The following is a 22890-nucleotide window of genomic DNA, read 5'->3' as shown; positions in this document are numbered from 1 at the left end:
ATGACAACTGAACGGTATAAAAATAATCCAGCTAGTCAGGAAACCAAAGCTGATGGAGAGACAACCAGTTTTCAGGCAATTTCTTGTAGGAAAAGGGAAAAATTATAAATTAGGATAGCATTTACTTTCCAGACTGGTTCCAAATCCTGACTAGAAACTAGGTATTATTGGTGATTCTTTCACCTACAAGCTACTGAAACTGTGACCAAGAAGAGTGCTGCCATTGGTAGAGCTCAGGAATAAAGCTTGTGAGGGCTGGGAACTTTTAGGTATGTGCCGTTAGCTGGAGAAATTCTTGTCAATGGAAACAAGAAAAATCCTGAACCTTCAGATCTTCAGATTCTTCATTTCTTCATTTTTCTCAATTAAAAAAGGGTAAGAAACTATAGCAGCATGTTGGTTGGTTACCAAAGCATCAAAACTCATAAAGATGTAGGGATGGAGCTAACGAAATTTTTAAAGTTGAGCATACAGTAAGCAGATACTATAATTCTACCTAAAACAAGATATTGACAAGAGGTCTAACTGCTTCCCTAAGTCGCAATCTGAATGTGCTCCCAAATTTTCCCAGAATGTTTCTCATGCCCTGGATATTGGGGATGCTTTACATCTTGTGAGACTGGCAGGATTGTATCAAGTGAGACCAGCCGTGTGATAACTAAACAGGATAAATGCTAACAGAAAAGAAGTTTCCAAATTTATTAACAGGGATAGTTGTACTTCTAGTGTGCTTTTCAAAGGTTTGGTATCTGTTTATTTTTTAAGTAAACAACCTAAAGTGTTGCTTCTTGCTGAGACTTTTGCAAACATCTTTGTTCTAAAGTGGCATGAAATTCAAAGAAAATTCAGATGTTCTGCAGACATTATTATTGATGGCTCTACTTTAGGCTTTGTCCCCATATATATTTCATACAATAGCTCTGTCCCACTCTAATTGACATCTAAAAAGGCAAAAGCAAAGAAACATTAAAACCTCTGAATTTCTTAAATTATAAAAAAATATTGGATTTCATTGGAACTTTTTGTTCAAAGGTAGTTTGGTTTTCATACTCCCTGAATCAAAGAAAATTTCTTCGGATGCATTTTTAAAAAATTAGTTTAATCAGACTGTATTCTGTACCTTTGATCTGGTGTGCCTGTGTCTGCTTTCTTGAAATACCTCATATATAGAGGTCTTTTGATGCTTTGAGAATTTTAACTTGAAATAACAAACATATACAGCTAAACTAATGTGAAATCCTGTTCTCTTTGACCATGGACTTTGAATGAGACAAAGAAAATTTCTGGCATGTTTGAAAGTAGTATTTCCAGAAGGATTCAGAAGACCAGTACCTTGCTACAGCTTGCCCAAGACTGTCCTTGTATTGTTTCTTTATAAAAATAGCAGATTCTTGTAAAAATAAGCAGTGATGTTCACCCAGTCTTAGTACTCCTTTCTATGTAAGGTTCCAGGTAGTCCTGTTACACTTAGCAGATGAACTAGTTTAATATATAACTCTGCACATAAGTGGAATAAAGAGAATGAAATAAGAACGGGCAAACTCTAGAAGCAATGTAGTGTTTCTTTTGCATATGTGAATGATGATCCATTCTTGGCTCAAGAATAATATAAATACGCATTCCTCAGAGGAGAGATGAAGGATTGACATGGATTTTTCAAGGAATTTTTTTTTAAAGAGGACATCTTGTTGAAAATGACTGAAATAAAGTACAGTGGGTAGGTGTGTATTCTCTTTCTATCATTCAAATGTCTGAATAGTGACTGCTGTTAGTAGGAAAAAAAAAGATGGCAGTTATTCAGGCACTGAATTCATATGCTGTTTATAATTACTTAAACACTGTAGTTCTTCAAGAATAAATTATGACAGTAGAGGTTGCCATCATGCAAAAATAAAAGCATACTAAGCATACTTATATAGCAATCATTATTTTGCAAAAACTGATTTTACTACACATTAAGAAGGACTCAAGTCTCTTATTGGTCTTCAACATATCACAGATTGTTCATGCTTAAGTACATACTGCCAGGAGCAGTGCTGGCATACTGCAGTGTTTGGGCTGTATGTTCATACTCCATTAAGAGCCCTGGCAAAAGCACAGGCATAGATAAATTGGCTCTTTTGTAAATCCACCTCAATTTGTTGGTCTGCCAAAAGGATGCTTACTGATAGGTGGTGTAACTTAAAAGGTGTCAACAAAGAAAACTGGGATGTATAAGGGTAGCAGATTAGAACACTGTCCTGCCTCGAGTGTAAGCGCTTTGGTCTGTGGGAAGTCCTACTCATTTCATTGGGGTGGAATAAAGTGCCGTTCAAATTTGCTATGACATTATACTCATATGCTATATTAATTAATTTTCTGCTCATTTTAAATCAGAGATATGACTGTACTAGACCTGTCCCACATGGGTCATGAACCAGCTGCTGATAGACCCCTTTTCTCTTAAGTTTACCTTGAGCTGAGTGGGCTCCAGGACTGCCCCTTCCCTAAACGCCAGTACACACACACCCAGGCTGCATCTCTCTGCTCCAGAAATGGGGTCTCTCAGTCCTACTGCTGAAGGCTTTGGGGCCAGTGCTCTTCTTGCAGATTGCCCAATAGCTTTGGCATGGGTTTTTCCACAGCTTCAGGCTGTTCAGTCTGCCTATGGCACAATTATTTTATAATTTAGATAGTGCAAGAAATTTAATGAGCAAGATGAAATCAGAAGTCACTTGAATGTATTTTCTTCCCATGATTTCTTTACTTCTCTTGGAAATTCCTTGGGTTTAGGAAGCCAAGATGCTTCCTCTCTTCTGTTCCTTGCAAAGCTTCTCCTTCAGAGCCTGGCATCAACCCTTACTTCGAGTCTTTGGCTCCTGCTTCACTTTTTGTCTCCTGTCATACTGCGCTCTCTGTTTCTCTTCCTTTTTCTTTTATTCTTTTTCTTTTTTTAAAGGTGGTGAGAGATTCTTTCATTTTGAACTGCCTCAGCCCCTTGGTGAAAGGATCAAAGCTTCCCACTTTGCTCCGTCTCCCTTTGCTCCTTTGCCTCCCCTCACTTTCTTTCCACCCTTCTGCTCTTTTGGAGTTCAAAGATGAAAAAACGGTTTTGTCCTAAGTGGAGCAATTTCTTTGCATAAGGAAATTCTCTTCAAACGGATGATTAGCAAAGTTGAATGGCCCTCAAGTATTAATCCTATGCCAAGCATCAGAATTTCTTCTGTCACCACCTTTAGGTTTTAATTCAATGTAAAAACAAATACAAATGAGACACTAATAAAGTTCCAGTCTCTGAGTGGAGCATTTGATCTGACATAAATATCATGTGAAACAGAATGCTTAAATCGTGTGTGGAAAGACACACTGAATCATCAGGCATATGATGTTTTTAAGCTCTGTGAATCTCTTTACCTGTATCTTTCCTGCATGTTTGTACATCATTTACTGCTTTTTTTTCCCCCGGAGTATGGCAGTGAGATAGCATTTTTTACCAAAGAGGGATCTTAACAGAAAACATAACTGCATTTACATGGGATTTCCAGTAAGTATTCAGACATTCCTTGGCTAATAAACTTATTTACCACAAGTGGTAATGTGCAGGTGTGCATTCTTAAACAAGCAAACATCAGTTTAAAATAGGTTACACAAATCCTGTGAATACAAGATGAATCTTGCATACTGTGAACTTTCATATTGCTTTCTTTTATTGTTTTGTGTATCTCCATGGATGAAAAAGAATTTAATGAAGCATTGCAGTAAGGGAAACTCTCATACCACTTGCTCTCTTCCCATCTTACTGTGCCTGAGACAAAATGTTCTCCAAGGAGACAATCTGATAGATACCCAGCCTCATTGGTAGTAGTTTGTCTACTGTACCCAAATTGTATTTTGCATTTGTACTGTCTTCTGTTTGGCTTTTTAAAAAGAGGTGGGTGCCTTTTGATACTTACTTGTGGATGCTATCTGACTGCAGACCAAAGCCAAGCCCTACATTTGCCTGGCCTAAACATCATACCGTGAGAAAGCAAGTGATGACAGCTAATGCATAAAGAGACCACACTGCAGCAAGGATGTTGTTGAGGGGGTAACAGGTTTCCACAGCTCTACCCTCCTTCTTTTGTTGGCTCAGCACTTTTGTCCTGGATATATTGGCTGCAATGCCATATGTTAGTAATGGTTTCCCCTGTCACTCCCTACCCAAGGCAACCCAGGTTTATAAAGCCTTAGCAGTCTTCACCAAATTGAACAAAACTTGGGATCCCTTGGGTGAGACTAGAGTGATCCACATGGTCCCGCACTCCTTGAATCTATGAGAAGCTGTGCCAGAGGAAGCATGGTGTTGTGTGCTCTCTTTTATAACTAACACATTTCTCCTATGTACAGTGCTTACCTCCACTCTAACTTCCCAATCTCAGCAAAACTCATGTGAACACAGATGTGAGGTCAGGAGGAATCCAGCTGACACTGCAGCAAGGTGGGGGTCCCCGCAGGTCCCAGTGCCAAGTTGTTTTAGTGATCCTCACTCCTAAGGCGATTCTCTGACGGGCAGCATGGCGGCAGACCTTCCAGGCAGCAGCATCTTCCACTCGTAATTCCATTGGCTATTTGAGAATATGTAACATCCTGGGTTAATAACATGCATGAAAGTCAAAAGGAAAGAAATTAATCGATAAACTTATCACAGAGGGCAGTGAACAATCACAAGCATAGGTCTCCTTTCAGCCCCCATGCTATATCACAGCTTGGCATTCTTTGATCACCAGTGGGAGATCTGACAAATGTTAAAGGAAAACAAGGGGTAGGTTTTAAATGCTTGTGAGAGATTTCAATTCTCTGGAACCTGTTTATCTAAACCAAAGCAAACATTATCTTCTGAATTGTGCTTGTGACTTATTTCCCATATACACCATAGATTAGTAAAGCATGTTTTTAGATTTGTTGACATTTAATAAAAGCTAAACACTCCAGGGGAAAATAAATAGTTTTTATTCTGTAGCCATAGCTGAATTTCCTTTTGGTTGGAATCGTAGCTGGGTGCTCCTAGCATTTATATTCAATTAGAATCAAACACAGCCAAAATTGAAATCGAGAAGCAGGCTTGTATCTGTATATGGAGACCATCATTCTATCATATTCTCACATGTATTAGGAGAATAAAATACATTCCTATTAATTTAACTTGTATTAAAGTCTTAAGGAAACCTGGCAAAAATATAGATTTGCATGAGTAATCAGAACAGTCATTTGGAGGTTTAGAAACTGAATCATTGACTTAATCCATATGTTTTAGTTTGGATCTCTGAAACGTACTATGCTTGTTCTGAGATGAAAATAGAGCAGTTTTATGAAAGTCAAATGGAAAAAAATATAGCTATGTTAAACTTCAAGCTATCTGAAAAACAAAGGATGAAACAAAATATGTTACATTTATTAGCAACAATTGAAAGACAAAGCATTATTGTAAGGTTATGCTAATGCTATTCTCTTAAAATTTTATTTTGCACTTCTGACGGTTGGACTTGATCTTAGAGGTCTTTTCCAACCCTAAAGATTCTATGATTCTATAAAATATAACATAACCCATTGGATCTAATTGTACAAAATTATTGATGGGAGAATATCTGCATGCTGGCATCACCACTCTGTGTGTATTTACATTCGGCATTGTAAGGGTTTAAAAAAAATGACACCTATGAAAGCTGTAATACTCATTAGCAAGTCCTTCCACAGCTTTCAGGTCTGGCCATACAGAAGTGTTAAAACACATTTTCACCTACGAGCATTCAAGTTGATCACTTAAATGGCATTGGGAAGCATCAGACAGCATATGACTTAAAAATGTAAGCATTTTATGAGCATTTAATACAGGAATAGACACGTACATGCACACACATGCATAAATTTTTCATATTTAGTGTTAATTTTGGAAACACCAAGTAGAAAATATCTTCCCCTTTTATAAGGTTCACATGCCAAATAATCTTTAAAGTAAGCATATTGAACTAAAAATGTATTTTCCAGTTTGTTTGAAATACAGAGTTCCTAATGTTACATCTTGCTTTACCAAAACTTATCTCAGATTTGTGTTCTTTTTTAATCATAATTTTTTTCATTTGCATTATCCTGCGATCTGCTGCAAACAACCAACTCCACTTACTGCTGCTAAAATAGGCTCGCTGTTACATGAAAGGATAGTGCTAGTAGTGAACTGGATATGAAAGGCTTGTTCTAGTAATAAGAAAACCTTTTTCTCAGGACCATTTTTTCCTACTGTTTCATAAGATGGAAAGATCAAACACCATCTTAAACACAATAGTTTTATGCTTCGGCAACAAAATGCTACTTCATAATGCGGAACCAAAAAGAAAAAAAGTCTGTTGTTCAACAGTCTCTCTGAAAATGATTTGGCTTCTTCTCTCATCTCGGTGTATAATGAACTCCAAATCTGTGCCCTATTACTTTGTAACTGTGGACACCCAGCCTCCCCTACATGTCTTCCCACCATCAGACATTTAAGTCCTAGACCAACAGCAGATCCACAGTGGTAGTACATGTTTCCCTGGGATTTGGAAAAAGCCTTTAAATAGATTTTTATTGGTTTTTAAGAACAAGGTTATTTTGTGTTAATAATGGGCATACATTAGGCTGTAGATAATTGCTTTATGTAACTTAAAGTTTTGCCTTTCAGCTAAATAAACACTATATGTGTTCACAGGTGTATTGTCCTCAAGGGCATTCTGCTTTTCGGGGTGGCAGCTGCTGCCAAGGTGTTGCTGATACAGCTCTGTGTATAATTTATTGGAAACAGGTGCTGGCTTATGATGAAGATAGACAGGAAACTAAAGCAGACAACATGTTTAACCACCATTTAAAAAGTTCAGGTTCAGAAAGACAATGTGTCTGAGATGTTTGGTTGATGTTGCCAGCATCTTAGTGAGAGTTTACAAGCTCCCAGAAATCACCATAAGGAACAGATTGTCCACAAACTGCAGGAATTGCATTCTAACGAGCATTGCATGCGATGGCGCCAGTGCTCATTGATTACACAAATCCTGTCATTTGTAACTAACAAAAGTTATAGAATGTATTCCTGGGCTGATGTTAAAAATGACTTTGAAATGAGGTTAATATCTAGAAGAACCCTCAGGCTGAGGGATGCTGTGCAGTACATAACACTGTTATGTGCACATGCACAGTGGGACATTTGCACATTTGCAGGATGCTACAACTTTCCTTCCATATTTTACTGTGTGAGGACTATAACGAATAATTGGTAAGCACTGATACATCAAAGCAAAACTGGAAATCTGATTCAAATTTACAGAGGCAGGAAGGACACTCCGGAGGAGAATTCCTTTGCTACCAGTAACTTAGCCCAAACCTATGTAATGCCTACGGCAGATGAGTGGGCTACTGCACTATGGACTGCATAGCACAGTAAGGGAGCAACAGAGCAGAGACTGGATCCAGTGCACGTGGGAATAGGTGGAAAGCCTTCTTTTGACCTCAGCGGGCTTTGGATTAGATCCCAGGAGAAAAAAATTAACGTCTTTATTTTCTGTGGCCAAGTTAAACCATTAAAGGTACTTAAGCATTGCTTTTTCCTCCCCCCATCTTACTTCCCTTTGCTTTTATTGTAGTTTTAAACAACATTTTTTAAATAAGAAACTTTCAATAGGAGTTCATGAGGATGTTTATTCATGGACAGCAGTTTGCATATTTTAGCAAGTAATCTCCAGTTTAATCTCTAGTCTCTATAAGATACATATGTAGTAAATATGCATACTAAATATTTTTAAAAGAAGTTGTTAAAGTGTGTGCACAGTTCCTAAACCTCAAACCTTAAATATCTCAATGATTTACATTTAAAAAAATACCCAAAGGCATTAGACCACATTATGGACTAATAGCCTGCCAAATTTCTTTTTTTTTTGAAATGTTTGAGTTACAATATATGAGTGTAAAAAGGCAACTGAAACAACAAAATTTGGTCAAGAAAATATTGACCCCAGACTGAGACCTTGTATGCCAAAAAATGTTGACAAAACTTTATACCAACCCTAGCAGGCATGTCATGTTTAATATTGGCAGTATATGGAAAAAAACTTTGGCAATTTAATGCTTGTATTAATTTGAAAAACTTTTATGCAGTGGGTATAAGCTTTTACATTACCATTTCTAATTTATACCAGCCTTTCTTTTCTTTCTCAAAGGATAAATGACCTACAGTAGTGGGGAGAGAGGGGCATGCAGACAAAGTCTCCAAAAATATAAACCAATGAAGCCATGTGCTGTACCCCACCCAAACCCACATACCTGAGTTGGAGTGATCACCCCTTTCATCTGATGGATAATTCCATTTTCATGCCATTTACACTTCTGGATTATTTTTTCACATAAATTTTTCATAGGAAAGCAAATAGCTGAAATAAAAATAAATCTTTTTTAAAGAAATATATGTAGAAAATCTTTATTTATATTAAACCTTCCTCAAATAAATATTCCGTTAACAAACTTGGGTAAAGAATGATAATGTTTCATACCCTACCAAGCGATGAAATACAATGCCACAAAACAAGTGGAGAAATTTGATGATTGATTATTAGACTCCTTAAGCAAATAAATGTGCACTAGTTAATGATAGTTCTTTGTGATGAGAGTTTCACTGCGCCAGTGCTCCGTAAGGAAATAAAATGAATAGCAGGAATCAACCAACTCTCTAACCTAATGCTTTGCATTTTAGAGGTCTACTCTCTACCAACAACTTATTCTAAGCAGCAAGGTAGTTTGAGCTCACACATTGTTATACACAGTCAGAAGGAAGGAATTGTGATCGAGCTGTGAGTCATGACCACATGTGAACAAGTTATGCCCTGATGATTAAAGAATGAGTAAAAAGGCCCCTGCTTGATTACTACACAAAACCAAACAAGCCCCATAAGATCAACATTATGGCAGCTGAGAAGGGGCAGGGCAACCCTTTTCCCAGTGTTCACTTCGATCACTTCAAAACATATATTCCCAGTTACGCACCCAGGTTGTGTTCTAGCCAGGTACTGGAAATAATAATAAAAAAAGGATAATGTAGCCATTAAATATTTCATTAGGGTCAATGATTGTTCTAGGATACATAAAATCCACCTGTATGGTCTGGGCACACCTGCTGACCTTGCTCCCACTGGTCTTAAATCAAGGCTAATTCACAGGAGTATCTTCCAAGGTTATGAAAACCCAACCTGCAGTCCATCCTAACTCAAATCACGAAGGAAATTTGTTAACATTGTCTACCAGGACTGTTCACCTTCAGCTAAAAAGGTTTGTGACCTGAAGCAGTGGGCGACTGCACTCAGCTAGAGGCATACACTCAGCCTGTGCCATGATAACCCACACATCTGCATGGGCTTCCCTAGGTGCTGCTGGGACCACACTTGGATGGCATTAGTGGGCAGGGCTAAGTGTATGTCAGGTGGACTCCCTGCTTCTTGGCATTACTATGATGGGTGACTCATTCAACATGGTTGAATAAATGGTTATAAACAATTCTAAATGAGCAATTACAAATTAATAAATGACTGAAACTCACTTCTCAACAATATCTGTAGATATCTGTGAAGATTTTGGTAACTCTACTTTCAAAGTGGTATCCCCAGCAGATGCTATTTTCTAGTATTGTTGGACTTAAGAGTTTTGAATGAGGTATTTTATTTTGCATCAGGTTAGATGCATCATATCAAAAGTATAAAGTAATCAAAGTCAAAATAGAACACTTCAGTTTTGACAAAGTAAAATGATTCAGCCAATCCAGTGTGAATTATTTTTCTCTGACATTTTTCTTCATTGAATATTTGGAAGTTTTGGATCTTTGATGCAATTTGGAACAAAGCCATATTTCGACACCTTGCATGAGATGAATCTCCTATATTTGACAGAGCTCTAATTTGCATCTTTTTCTACTATGAATGGAAAAAACCCAAAGGGTAAACAATTGTTCCCCTGCTTTACTCATTGAGCCTTGTCGAAAGTGAGCTCCACTTGAGCAATAACTGCAGCAAGCTTGTACTTTATACCCATCATTCATATTTTCATATTCAAGACATGAAAACTGCATACTCCCTGAACCATTCTCATGCCACTGGTATGTAAAATTCAAAGCTTACCCATCTTCAGTCCCTGCAGAACAACTGAAGGCAGTTATTTTTTCCTTCTTCCACCTCCTTTGTTAAACAGGAAGACATGTGAAAATATAAAAATAAAAAAGATCAGAAATAGTGAATCTATTAAGGTATCACCAAGGTGCAAAAGGTAAAGTTTTCTGATCACTTTAGACAGGGAGTGTAGCAGAAATAGGAGAAGGGTGGCTAGAGTTGTCTTGGTGAAAATGTGCAATAGCTTCCTTCTCCTCAGACGTGGTGGAATTCATGCCAACAGTCACAAAGTTTGATTGTGACAAATATCTGAAGGCATTGCTGAAGAGTGAGAAAATAGTTATGCCTGGAGATGAATGGAAAAGTCAGTCATCCCCAGTTGTACGTTGAAAATCTGACAGCAGACAAAGAGCAGGCTTTGGGCAACACAAAGCAAGAGGTATGGACTTCAGACTTCCTGGAATTTAAATAAAGTTACTGAATAATACATGTTTATCTTAGAGATCATTCTTAATTTGCCTGATTCAAGCCCTTTTGTTCCATTCCCTGCTCTGAACTGCTACAGAAGCCAGGAGCATCTCTCAGAAGCATGGGTGGCTTTTCATGATGTGTCAAGCACATGGGGAGTATTGGAAGGGTGCTTTGCTTCACTTATCAGCTAATGCTATGCAGAAGATAAATGGGAATGAACAAATGAGCGGTAGACAAAGAATAACAACTAGCATCTTGGCTCTCCTCACAGTCACTGAAGAGACAAAGGGATTTTTAATAAAGTTAAGGGTGCCCTAAATAAAAAAATTCATTCACCTCACTGGTAAACGTTGAAGTTACCATTTTCCTTGAGGTGGTTCAGGTATCTCAGAGGTGACTGCTTCTATTTTGTGGTTGAGATTTGCAAATGAACTGCTTCAAAAACCTCTACTATATTTGTAACTGAATTCGAAAAGGGCTCTGGGATTCTGAAGAATGAAAGCAGAGGAAAAAATTAATTAAAAGATGCATTTCTAATTAAAATTCTAACTGCTGTTCAGATTTATGTATTTTAACAATTAAGACCTGTGGAAAGGAAAATGAGTTGCCATTCTCCATCATGACAGAAATACTGAAATCCACCTATTCACCCTCATATCTCTTCATGGCCATGGAAATCACAAAATGCTGCCTTTGTATTTCAAGAGTAAAAAGGCATTTTGCACTGCACAATGAAGTATGAACAATATTTACTTCTGGATTTGTATGTACACAGTAAGTAGCTAAATGTTTGCAATAGTTCATTTGCCTTAACATGTCTGCAATGCAAAACTTGTGGATTGTGCATATCACTGGTGCCAGCAGTCTTGAAAAATGACTAAAATTTTGATGCTTATGTGTCTGGATACATGTCTGTCTCTAGAAGAGCTACAGAAGAGGCTTAAATCTAAAGATGATTTCAGCAGATCAGATCTACCGGATTAAATGATTCTGCACCAAGTTCAGTGATAGCATAAACGATGCAAATCTTTTTTGAAGGCAACAGGCTTTACACCTCCTTATTCCACCGCTCAGTTTATGTCTCACAGCTTAAGATGCTTGAAGAGGAATTCACATTTACATAAACAGTGAAATTCCTTGTAATTTTAATGTCTGTCTTTCACAAATACAAACATGACAGACATCTTGAAAACTAATCAGAATATTTTACTCTTTTGCGTAATGACCAAAACAAATGTTTTTGTGGGAGTTTTGTTTGTTTTAACCAAGGAATTTGTATCTGTTCATGACAGGGTTAAAAATTTCTGTACTTTCCATGGATATCTTATACATTAGACACAATCCTCCTAATGATTTTCCTAAGTCTCCCTTGCTGGCATTCTAGAATATAAATATAAAAGTAGCTTTAATTTTTTTCTACCTAGAGCTATGAAAAGAAGATGTGCTTATAATATTTAAAGAGCAAAAATAATTTAGTACATACCAACTCAGTTTTGTGCTAAGAGGGATGATACCATTCCATAGGTCCCAGTCCATCTTGTCCATACCGAAGTTGCAGTGTGTACTCCATGAGTGCTTATTTATCTAGAAGTCAAAAACATCAGATTTTTCAGAGGATCAATCCAGATCAACAGATTATGTTTTAAGTACTTATGAGACTTGCTTTACGAAACAGAATAATGTGTTAGAAATGTGACAGAATATGTTGTCTAATTATGCAGCTACCACATATAGCATGGGAGAGGATAGAAATTTCTATGTATGTCATCCTCTTTGAGTTCATACTAAATGACTTTATCTTATGTTATCTTTTTATTATCATATTTTCTTGATAGAGGTTGGGCCATCTTTAGCAAAAAAGAGGGCAGCAGAAAGTGGCAGAAGACAACTAATTCGTGATCCGCCCACCTTTCAGGCAGATTTATCTCTGAGCCATTCTCTTTCCATCACCATGGATGTATGAATGATTTACTCTGCTTTTTTGTTCAGGCAGGAACAGTAAGACTAAGACTATGTGTATCTATTTTGTAGAAAATGAAGCATAACTACCTGCCATCAAGTCTTTGATGTTTTGAATCCAGGAATAGTGGAGCAGTAGGTGGTACGTGGGTCTGGACAGGTAGTGCTGACAGTCGGAGTTTCAGTGTTTCTGACATAGAGAAACATCACCAGCACAGCAGGCAGTTGCAATCGTCTTGCATTGAGGACATGCCCAGGGAAGTTCAGAGCCGTACCGAGTGCCTTGTGCTCTCAATGACTTAATACGATCCCTAGCTCTTAATTCATGCTAACTCAATAAAGCTACACACTTCTTATCCTTATCAGTGACTAAGATATTTCCTGGAAAAACTTACATTCAGTGTTCAGAACAGGTCCTCCTGTCTGGAAACCTACTTTTTGGGCAGAGTCCACAGAAGTGGCAAAGCTGCTTTAAAACACCTCTCTGATATCTCATCTGGAGATGCACTGGGTCTTTTCTGGTTGATTCAGAACTAGTAAAGAGAGAACCAACCTGAAATTACACCAGCAGGAATAAAATTCTCCAAGGACTATTCTGCTGACAGATCTATTTTGAAATACTGCAAATTCTGGCTGTCTTCAATAGCTAAAAAGAGCAGATGTCCTAAAGTGGCTAAGCAGCATGATGACTCCCCTATACCACAGGATCACCAGATGTCCTCTGCAGGCAGCTTAAAGATTGCTTCTTAGTGCTGGGCCAGAGGAAAGAGCTGAGAATCTGGCATGGCTTTAGAAATTATTTTCCTCATAAGTGTATCCTGTGGTTTTTTCTTTTCTCCAAAAACAGAGTCCTGTTTGAAAATAAAGCCTTTAAAATATACAGGCAGAGATGAGTGTGCAGCCTCCTTTTATTTCAACTATTTCCAGGGCTGGTCCTTCTGCAAAGCCAACAAAGTTGGTGCCTAAACTGGAAGGATCCAGTTTTCTCTTGGCTGTCGGACCCAAATGTCATTAACTCTAGCTAAAAGTGCAAAGACCTTAGAGGGAGGAAGACAATAATACCTCTAAGCAACACAGTACTGGAAAAAGAAAAGAGGGTGGGGAAGAGGCCTCAAAGGGATTACAAAACAAAGTGAAAAAGAGTTGAGACAGACAGTACCCTTGTGGGACAGCGAGAAACTCAGGAAAAACTTAGTTCATTCTCAACAGATGTTACTCCAAAAAAGCCCAGGAAACCTTGTTGTAGCTGGACTCCTGGGCGCGGCCCTCTCTGTCAGGTAGGCCGCTGCTGCCCAGCTCCCGCCACTCTGCAGCCTGTGCCACCATGTACCAGCACGCACCGTGAGGAAATCAGCTCAGTGGTTTTCTTTCCAAACGCTGTCCTGCCACGTCCATCTTCCCCACATGTCAAACATTACGTTTAAAGTATCGAACAAAAGCAACCCATGAAAATAATGAAATCCATGAAACTGTGACTGATAAGACAAAAATGCGGCATTAGCTCTGACTGTCCACAATTAAGTTTTCAAAGGCCTGACTGCTGACTGAAAATATTAGCCACGCATCTTCTTCCAGTTTTGTTTGGAATTGATTTGACAATTAGGGGTGATATTCCTTTGTCAAAACAAGCCTTTTGTTAAGTATTTAACAGGTGCTCTAGGGATTCTGGCAAAGTGCTGACTTTTTGTACAGTTTATCTGGAGAAAAAACCTACATTTTATCAGATGATACTGTAAACTGAGATGAGAAAACAGTTTACTCTTGATTTTTCTTTTGGTTTTCTGATTCAAGAAAATAGTGAATCTGCACATGGGATAAAGGGAATCTAAACAGAGAAAAATGCTCGAAAATTTAGATCAATGCTAGGAAAAAGTTTTAAATATAGTTAGCTATGTGTCTATATACACACCAGTATTTTTTATTGTATACATATCTTACAACATTTACACACATGACTACATGCAAGATTCGTATATGTGTCTTACAACAAAGTTCTAAGACACATGGGACAGCACCCCACACTGACTGCAGAAGTACGAAAAGTAGGAAGAAGCTGGAGGGTAAAACTCTCCACAGTTCCCCAGGAGACCCACCATGCCACAGCATTTTTAAAGCATACTGTGCACATAAACCCAACACACACAGACTTATAACTTTGGAGGGGAAATCTGTTTATGGTGGACAAGCACAGTCAGCATGATCCATGTCACCTCAATTTGGTGCCTTCTGGATCGTCACGTGTGTGCTGTGCTTCAGCAGTACCATGAGGCATTGCTTTCAAGCTGTTTTTTTTCCCACAATCTCCATTTCCTCAAAGACATTTTAAAATGGCTACTGCTCTGGAGTAAAACAATGCCCAAAGTGAAAAAAAAGAAAAAAAAAAGAAAAAAAAAAGAAAAAAAAAAGAAAAAAAAAGAAAAAAAAAGAAAAAAAAAGAAAAAAAAGAAAGGTATTTCTTACAAACAGGAAATTCCAACTGGTTTGGTCCAAGAGACCCAATGACACCAATGGGAGCTCCATCTCTGGCTTAGAGTAGTGCAGCAAATAAGTGGCTGATCCTGTCAAAAGGGGAACATGAGTAGGCCTGAAACCTTTATAATGTATCAGAGTAACCAATTTTTCAATAAATTAGTTTTAAAATCCATAATTACAGACTCATTTTGCATTCCGTTAAAGCAACAGGTACTTGTAAACAGAGTTGTGATACACAAGATCATCTCAGGAGCAGTATGACTGGTAATGTTTTGGTTTTTTGTTAAAGACAGCAGACATGTTCTTGGTATAATAACAGGGCAACATATATAAATAACCCATAACTTAATTTCTGCGAAAGATATTGAGGAGGTCAAAGTAATATTTTTTCCTCTCTGTGAATGGAGTTTGGATAAGCATCTGAATGAAAGGAAAACTTTTCAGCAATGAAAGACACTCTTTTTCTTTTAATTTACTTGATCTGCCCAAGAAGGAATATAGTAAAAAAAAAAAAAAAATCTTAAAGTAGTTGTCACTTTGAAATTTTCCAGTGTTTTAATTATGTTACAGAGTCTGGCAAAATTTGTCAAACTTTCCCTTTGAAAACAAAGGCAAGCTTAACCTGCAAGAAAGCTTCCCTAGGTTGTTAGTACAGCTCTAACCCAAAGTTGTGTTAAGTAGCAAGGTAAGACTGGGTGTGCTTCACATTCTTTTGAAGTTGGTGGAAAGACTCTTATGGTCTTCCGTGGGCTTTGACTCAAACTCATAATTCTAAATTTAGGCTCATTTATAATTGTCCCTTTTCCTCCACTAGCTGGTCCATAATTAGCATTTTTTTTGAATCAGAAGGCACAGAGAGAAGTATTATACCCGTCTCATGTATATTCATGCTTAGTCAGTAAAAACACCTTTTCACCACCTTTTGAAGAATGAGAAAAAGATCAGAGGCAAACAAAAGCTGAAATAAAGCTACAGAGGGGACTCACTGGCTGATGCAAAAGGAGAGGACATAGACTGAGACAAAACAGATAGCATGAAAGAGAATAGAGATGGTGGCATAAAGAAAAATAGGTTAAAATTCAGAATTTCATTTCCTTGGTTAGAACATTACTGAAGTTAACAGTCTTGCATTAGATTTAAATTAGCATAAACAAGGACAGAATCTGACTAAGCTTGACACTGGCACACTGAATGGTTAGTCTGGCCCTAAAGTGTGTCTTCTGAGGGGTTTTAAGCACCAATCCCTCTTGATTTTGTCAGTCCTTATTCAGGAGTAAGAGCCGAGCCAAGAGCTCAGAAACTGGTGGACTCTGCAGAATCTAGTGGGAACATTTTTGTGGCTGCTATTCCCAGAGCTTTGCTTCCTTAACAAAGATTTGTTCTTTTTTTAAGAATAATACTTGAAAAGGACTGATGTCCTAAGAGAAACTGCCATTAAAAAGTTGATCTTGTGCTTTTCTTTGATGCAACTTTAAAGGTGAGATCTGCATTCCACAATGTGAAGACAATAGTCCAATCCAGGCTGATAATGTGATTTGGCAATGCAAAGCTGCATATCAAGACCTTAGCTCTGGGCTGCACATGCGTTATTACTCTCAGTGTTCTGTATGGGGAAACAGCTGAAGTGGGTTTGGCATATAAGAGGTAAGAAAGCCCAAGTGACTGAAGATTCCATAGATAAACTACATTGTCTACAAAGGGAAAGCCTCTGGCATGCTAGATAATATTTGAGATTAATTAACTGTTTAATAAAGCTGCAGCCAGACATCTTTAATCCAAACACCTTTGTAGACCACATTTATATGCAGAGCTGTGGGCAATTACTGAAAGTATTATTCCATAATAAGAAAACAAAACTCATTTATGAAATAATATACATATGTTAATACATGAAAACAAAGAATAATATACACTTATATATAACATAAAAATAACTGTACATGCCAGACACTTTTGACAAGATCTTCTGGACACTTAAAAATCACAATAAACATCTGTTTTATATCTGAATGCCAAACCTTAAAAAAAGCAATCTCTTGTTAAAAGTCCAACTCCTTATTTTAACTAAATTACCAGGTGTTTATAAAATATCATTCTCTTGTGAAGCTACAGTAAACAGGAGAGATACAAAACCCAGTAAATCAAGAATGCAGGCTTTGGCTCTCAAGATGTCATTGGTAAGCTTCAAACTGCTATGTTGGTATGCATCGGTGCAGTGACATAAGTATGCTGACCATTTGAAGGAAAAATGAGTAAGTTTAGGAGAGTAAGTAGAAAGCCCAAACAGTTCATGTTTAAACAAAGGAAAAAAAAGGACAATGGAAAAGGAAACAAAGAGGAGCTTGAGTTGAGGGTGTCTTGTGCTCTTTACTGGAACATACTAGAATAAATGGTCTGGGCTGTAAAATAACACCATTCGGCACAGAATGGATTAAATTCAATCAGAACATCTTTTCTGATCATTTGATTATATATGAGCAGTGTTTGTGATTATGTCTCTTTTTTTTTTTGGCAGAAAACACCAAAACATAACATGACATTACTGCATAACATGGAAAACCTTCTCTTGCTTGTTTATATGTACATATACGTATATCAAATTAGACAGTGGTCTGCATAAATTATCAATGAAAAATACAGAAACATGATAAAGAAAACTAAGGAAATATGTGTTGCTAACAACAATAAGAATGTTTTTCAGGACTATACTGTCTCCACTGCAATTCCTGAAAATGGTATGAACACATTACTGGATTGTTTAAATCAACAGTGTTATTAATATTATAGATAAGACAGAAATAATATGTATTATAGACATATGCAGACACACACACACACTCTACTGTTTAATATTTGAAGAGAACAAAGATGACACATTCGTATGCACACTGATAATAAACTCCCTTGCATCACATTGCCCAGGAAGTCACTGTTAAAATCCTTTTATTAGAGATGAAATCCAAAGGTTGCTAGAGAACAGTAGAAATATGCAACGTTGCCAAAAGCCGAAGAGAGGAAGCAGAATGATCACAGTAATTACAGGTCAGTTAGTCTGGCATCAGTCCCAAGCAAAGTAATGGAAAAGCTGATAAGGGATTCAATTAGTATAAAATTAAAGGATGACAGTATAATTGGTGCCAGTCAAGACAGCTTTATGGAAAAATAAGTCTTGTCAAACAATTTGATGAAACTAACTACACAGATGTAAGTCTTGCATAAGACACTTGTCTCAGTACCTCACTATAGCCTGATTAAAGCATTAGCACTGAGTATAGTAGTTTATGGGAAGAGTGAAGAATGAGGATAATACCTGCACATAGTAGCACATGCCAGTTTCCTGCCTGATATTGCTCTTGCTAACTGTGGAGTTAGGCTAATTGTTGTCAGGTGAAGCAAGCAGGAAAGGAGACCAGAAACAGTCTCCCACCAGAGGACCATGGCAAGAAACCAGCAAGAAACAGGAACGAAATCCTGAAGGCAGCGGCATTAACTTCAATAGGGATAGTTTTTCATATAAGGTTTGTAAAGAAACCAAAACCTAGGAAACTTCTGCAGAGTTTGTCTTCAAGTAGAACATGTATTATGAAACATATACTTAAAATCTGGATGAAGATCAGAGTGTCCTAAAATCTAAAGTTCCATCCAGAGTAATGGACAGGTTCAACTGCATTGCAGACATAGTGTTTGGGGGATTTGTGGCAAAATACATAGACTGATTCCTTAAAGTTACAACAGGAGATCTGAATCATAGTGCATTCCAAGTCCTACTCAACAACTAAGTCTAGTCCCAACAAATTTTGTGCACGTATATCACAACACAGATGCTTTCATGTCTCAAGTCTCTTGGGAACACTCTATGTTTTGTCTGCTTTGTTTCTTAATGATTTGCAAACTTTTAAAACTTGGCTGTGTTACTACTTTTCTTGTGGGTTCAAAAAAAAAGACAAAATCCATAAACCTTTGATCCACATGCTACAAATATACTAGGAAAAAAGAAAAGAAAAGAAAACACATTGCTGTCAACAGGAAGATATAATGGTTGATTTGTATGAATGGTGATAATTAGTTCCAAGAAATGTGATATGGGAATTGTTTCGGTTTTTTTCTTTCTGGAAAATATATTTCTTTGTAAGAACCATTTTTATGTAAAGTATTTTAGGGAACATTTTATATCAGATTAAAGCACAAAGATACTTTTTTCTGGTCTCACCACAAAACAAAGAAAGGATGTTGAGTTTCATGGTTTGTTGCAGGATAGAAAACTTTTAAAAATGTCATTAATATTTTTATAAGCCATAGGTTTAATAATCTAAAAGATTATTAGATCTCTTAACAACTAAATTTTTAAGTATCACATTTCAGAAAGTATGGTCTATGATTTTTGTACATCTCACTATAAGGAACTCAGCCTGCCGATGAAACAAAAGTTGCACTCAGAGGCATCTCTATTTTAATACAGACGTTTACCCAGCAGAACATGCTACTGTGGAACAGCGGCTTAACTGGCTGGTCCAGCTGAAGGGCAGTTAGTCACTATCTGAGGGTGGCAATTTTCCTTCACCTCGTCTCGATGGTTTGGAATTTAATCCTAAATAAAAGCTGTGCTTCTGGTCCAAGCCAGTTGTCTTGGCTCCCTCTATAGTCGAAGGAAAGAAATAGGCACTCCTGGATGGCAACTGATCTCATTGACACCAGCTGTCTATCTTTGGTGGAGTGACATGCCTTGATGCCCAATGACTATAGAGGGAACCTCGATGAGCAGCTTACACTGGAACTCAAACCTTCGACAGTCAGCACCAGGTGAGATGAATTATAACGAGTGGTACAACTGATACATATATTTAAAACCAAAGTACAACTGTGCCCATTAATTTAGTCACATGGGTCAGGTTTCAAAAATCCAGATAAGCATTTGAGACTTGACTCAAGCTTTATAAATATCTATTTCATATTTGAGTCAAATGTAGCTATAAACTGAAATGTGAGACCCTTATACATATATTAGAGAGGACTGTTATGAAAATCGCTAGCTGAGAGGGGGGTGCTTTATAGCTTTCCCTTCACTCAGGAGAGACATGGAGTGAACTGGCAGTTTGCGTTTTGCCTACTGCCCTTTCCAAGAAAACGGGAGGATGGTTGTTCTCAGTTGTTCAGCTTTGGTGCAGGGTCTGTGCAAACTATAATTTGAAAGTAATTGTGGTAATTGCTGTAACTACAAAAGTTAACACACACAGGCTTAATTTTGTTCACATAAAGCTGTGCCAGTAATGGCACCATTCATCATTTTCTGTTAAAACAGTAACAGGTGTTAATCTCCACCCAGCAATGGGTGCAATGGGAGTGAGCAATAAGCAAAGTGCCAAAAAAGAAAAACCACTGTCAAAGCTCTCTGTCACAGAAAAACAATTTCTAGTAATATCTCTGTAATTGGACTCAACTGAAGAGTGAAAAATTATTTGACTTTTCAGTGACGGGGATTGTTAATGAACCCAATTTTTCTCTTCCACCTTGATTAGCTTTCTGTAGGAAGATCCGTTTTAGCTCTGTACAATGTAGTTTGGAGTAATAGACACCCAGCTGCTGTAATCTTGTCAGTCCTCCCACTTACAGAAAAGTAATCTTTTTTTTTTTCTTTTTTTGATAGGCTGCTGAGCTATTACCAGGTTTTCAGACACAATGGAAAACAGTACAGAGTAGAATTTAAATAGGACTTTAACAGCAGTTTTGCTATTTTCCCAGTTTTAACAGCAACCTTATAAGATTTTTAAATGCTTTGCACATCCTGTCCTCCCAGGCACAGATCCTAACCTCCCAGCATTATGGATGTTACCTGTGAGATATCCTTGGCACTGCATTGTTGGGTCATCTGCTCACTGCCATACAATGCTACCTTCCAGAGCAAGAGGATAGCCCAAATCTCCTGAGTGTTTTGATTGTGTAAACTGGTTCATTCAGTGGCACTCAAGCTATCTACGCCAGGTGCACCTGCATGGTTTTGCCTAAGTAAATGAGTGCATTTGTGCTGTCCAGTGCCCACACTTCTGTTACCAAAGGCATACTACTTCTAACTGGGCACAGCCAAGAGTCATTTTGATTCAGAATGCAGCCCGGGATCCTGACCTTGTCTGTCCTATGGCACACACTGCAACAGCATTTGGGAAAGAATTAAGTCAGGTGCATGCCTCTTGCTCCAGCCGATGAGGTTACTGACAGCTGAGTCAGGTGAATGTGAGCACAATACGTGCTCAGTTGGAAAGTGAGGTGAAATGGTGGAGAGAGTTTTGTAGGCAGGAAGAAGCCTCAAGGTACAGCGGGTGAGTCAGCTTTTGGGTAGTTTCATGCTTCTGAGAGACAATCTAATCATAGAGGAGGAGAAAAAAAAAGAACATGATAAGAAAGACCAATTTTTCATAAACAATTCGTCATAAGTCAAAGTACTTTACAATGGAAGACCTATCTTTCTCCTTTTTAAAAAAGGGGAAAATGAAGCACAGAGAAAGGATATCAATATATGTCTATAATATTTACTAAGCTCTTCAAATTTGAAAATAATTTCCTCCTAATATTGATGTTGTGTTTCTAAAGATGATTAGAAATTAGAACTTCTAACTCAATGGCTATTCTGGAATCAAAAATAAATTATTATAAGACATTAAAATGAGCTGAAACATTAACATTGACATGAGATTGAAAGCTGCAAGACATTGTATTCTTTTTTGCAATATTCTTTTCTGAGTGTCTTTCATCATTGTGTTATGTTACAATGTTAAAGAGGTATATTTAGTAATGTGGTCTAAAATCAAATAAGATTAATTAAAATGATGAATCATTTCTTATTGTAACATGTTTCTTATTAAAAAAGAAATGAAATTAACGGTGTAGGTTTTTCTCCATTGACATTTTTGTTTATATAAGGACATTTCTGCAAAATACTTCAACTGTGAAACACTGATTTTTTTCACAGAAAAGGGTTCAGTTTAGACTTTGTCTTGTGTGTGTTGATATTATATTGGGTGATTTTTACGCTGTGGAATTACTGTTATGGCCAGTGACATCAGCATTGACCATGTCATTAATTTAGGGGTTCACCACTCAACCGCATGTTTAGCTTTCTGGGTTGAAGGGTTGGAGAAATTAATTCATGTTGCTAACATAGGGATGAATGGAGATTTAGGGTGTTGAAGCATAAGTGCTGTTTGGAAAAGATGTGCTATTTACATTATACACAAAACTATCTGATATACAGAGATATGAATGAATTACTATGTATACATCTAATATAAATACACCACATTTACATATTGCATGCTCTATATGTGCCTGTCAAAATGAGATCCTGTAAGACAAAATTTTGCGTAACGATCGTACACAAATGCTCTAACCAAACAGAATGTTTTGAAGAACAGATTTTGTCCTAAATAGCAAAAGGAAGATAACTATTAACAGAGGAGCTATAATTTAACTGAAGCTGCTGAAGGACAAACTAAGCCACATATTTGCCATCAAAAACTTCAGTGTCCAAAGATGCATGCAGTGATACAGAAGCAGAAGGGAGAAGCGCAGCTGGCTTAAGCACAGCTGGCCACTCCATGGGAATGTGCCAAAACTCCCCCTGACACAGACAAAGCTCCCGGTGCTAGAGAGGACAGAGAATACAGGGCTAAAAGTTGGCAACTACTTATCAGCAAATGAGTTAGGGATGTAAGATATCTAAGCATATAATTACATTTTCTTAATTCCCAAAATACACACTGCTGGTGCACACAGCTCTCTTGGAGAATCAGGAAAGAATTGTGTGGGCTTTCCAACTGTGGCATAAAAAAGCTGACGTAGTCACAGTCATAGAATCACAGAATGGTTT

At 37.5% G+C, this 22890-nt stretch overlaps 1 long non-coding RNA gene across 1 annotated transcript in view; it reads right to left on the bottom strand.

The window, feature by feature from the left end:
- Nucleotides 1–10194, bottom strand: part of LOC142603144 (uncharacterized) — a 50100-nt gene extending 39906 nt beyond the window's left edge. Inside the window, exons 1-3 of the long non-coding RNA XR_012837019.1 lie at nucleotides 10140–10194; nucleotides 8299–8405; nucleotides 4373–4583 (exon numbers count right to left, since the gene is read on the bottom strand). This is a non-coding gene — a long non-coding RNA (uncharacterized LOC142603144). The remainder of the gene's footprint in view (nucleotides 1–4372; nucleotides 4584–8298; nucleotides 8406–10139) is intronic.
- Nucleotides 10195–22890: the final 12696 nt, after the last annotated feature.

Source organism: Balearica regulorum, chromosome 10 (assembly GCF_011004875.1).
Source record: "Balearica regulorum gibbericeps isolate bBalReg1 chromosome 10, bBalReg1.pri, whole genome shotgun sequence".
Taxonomy (NCBI): Eukaryota; Metazoa; Chordata; class Aves; order Gruiformes; family Gruidae; genus Balearica; species Balearica regulorum.
This window is presented reverse-complemented; position numbering and strand designations above follow the sequence as displayed.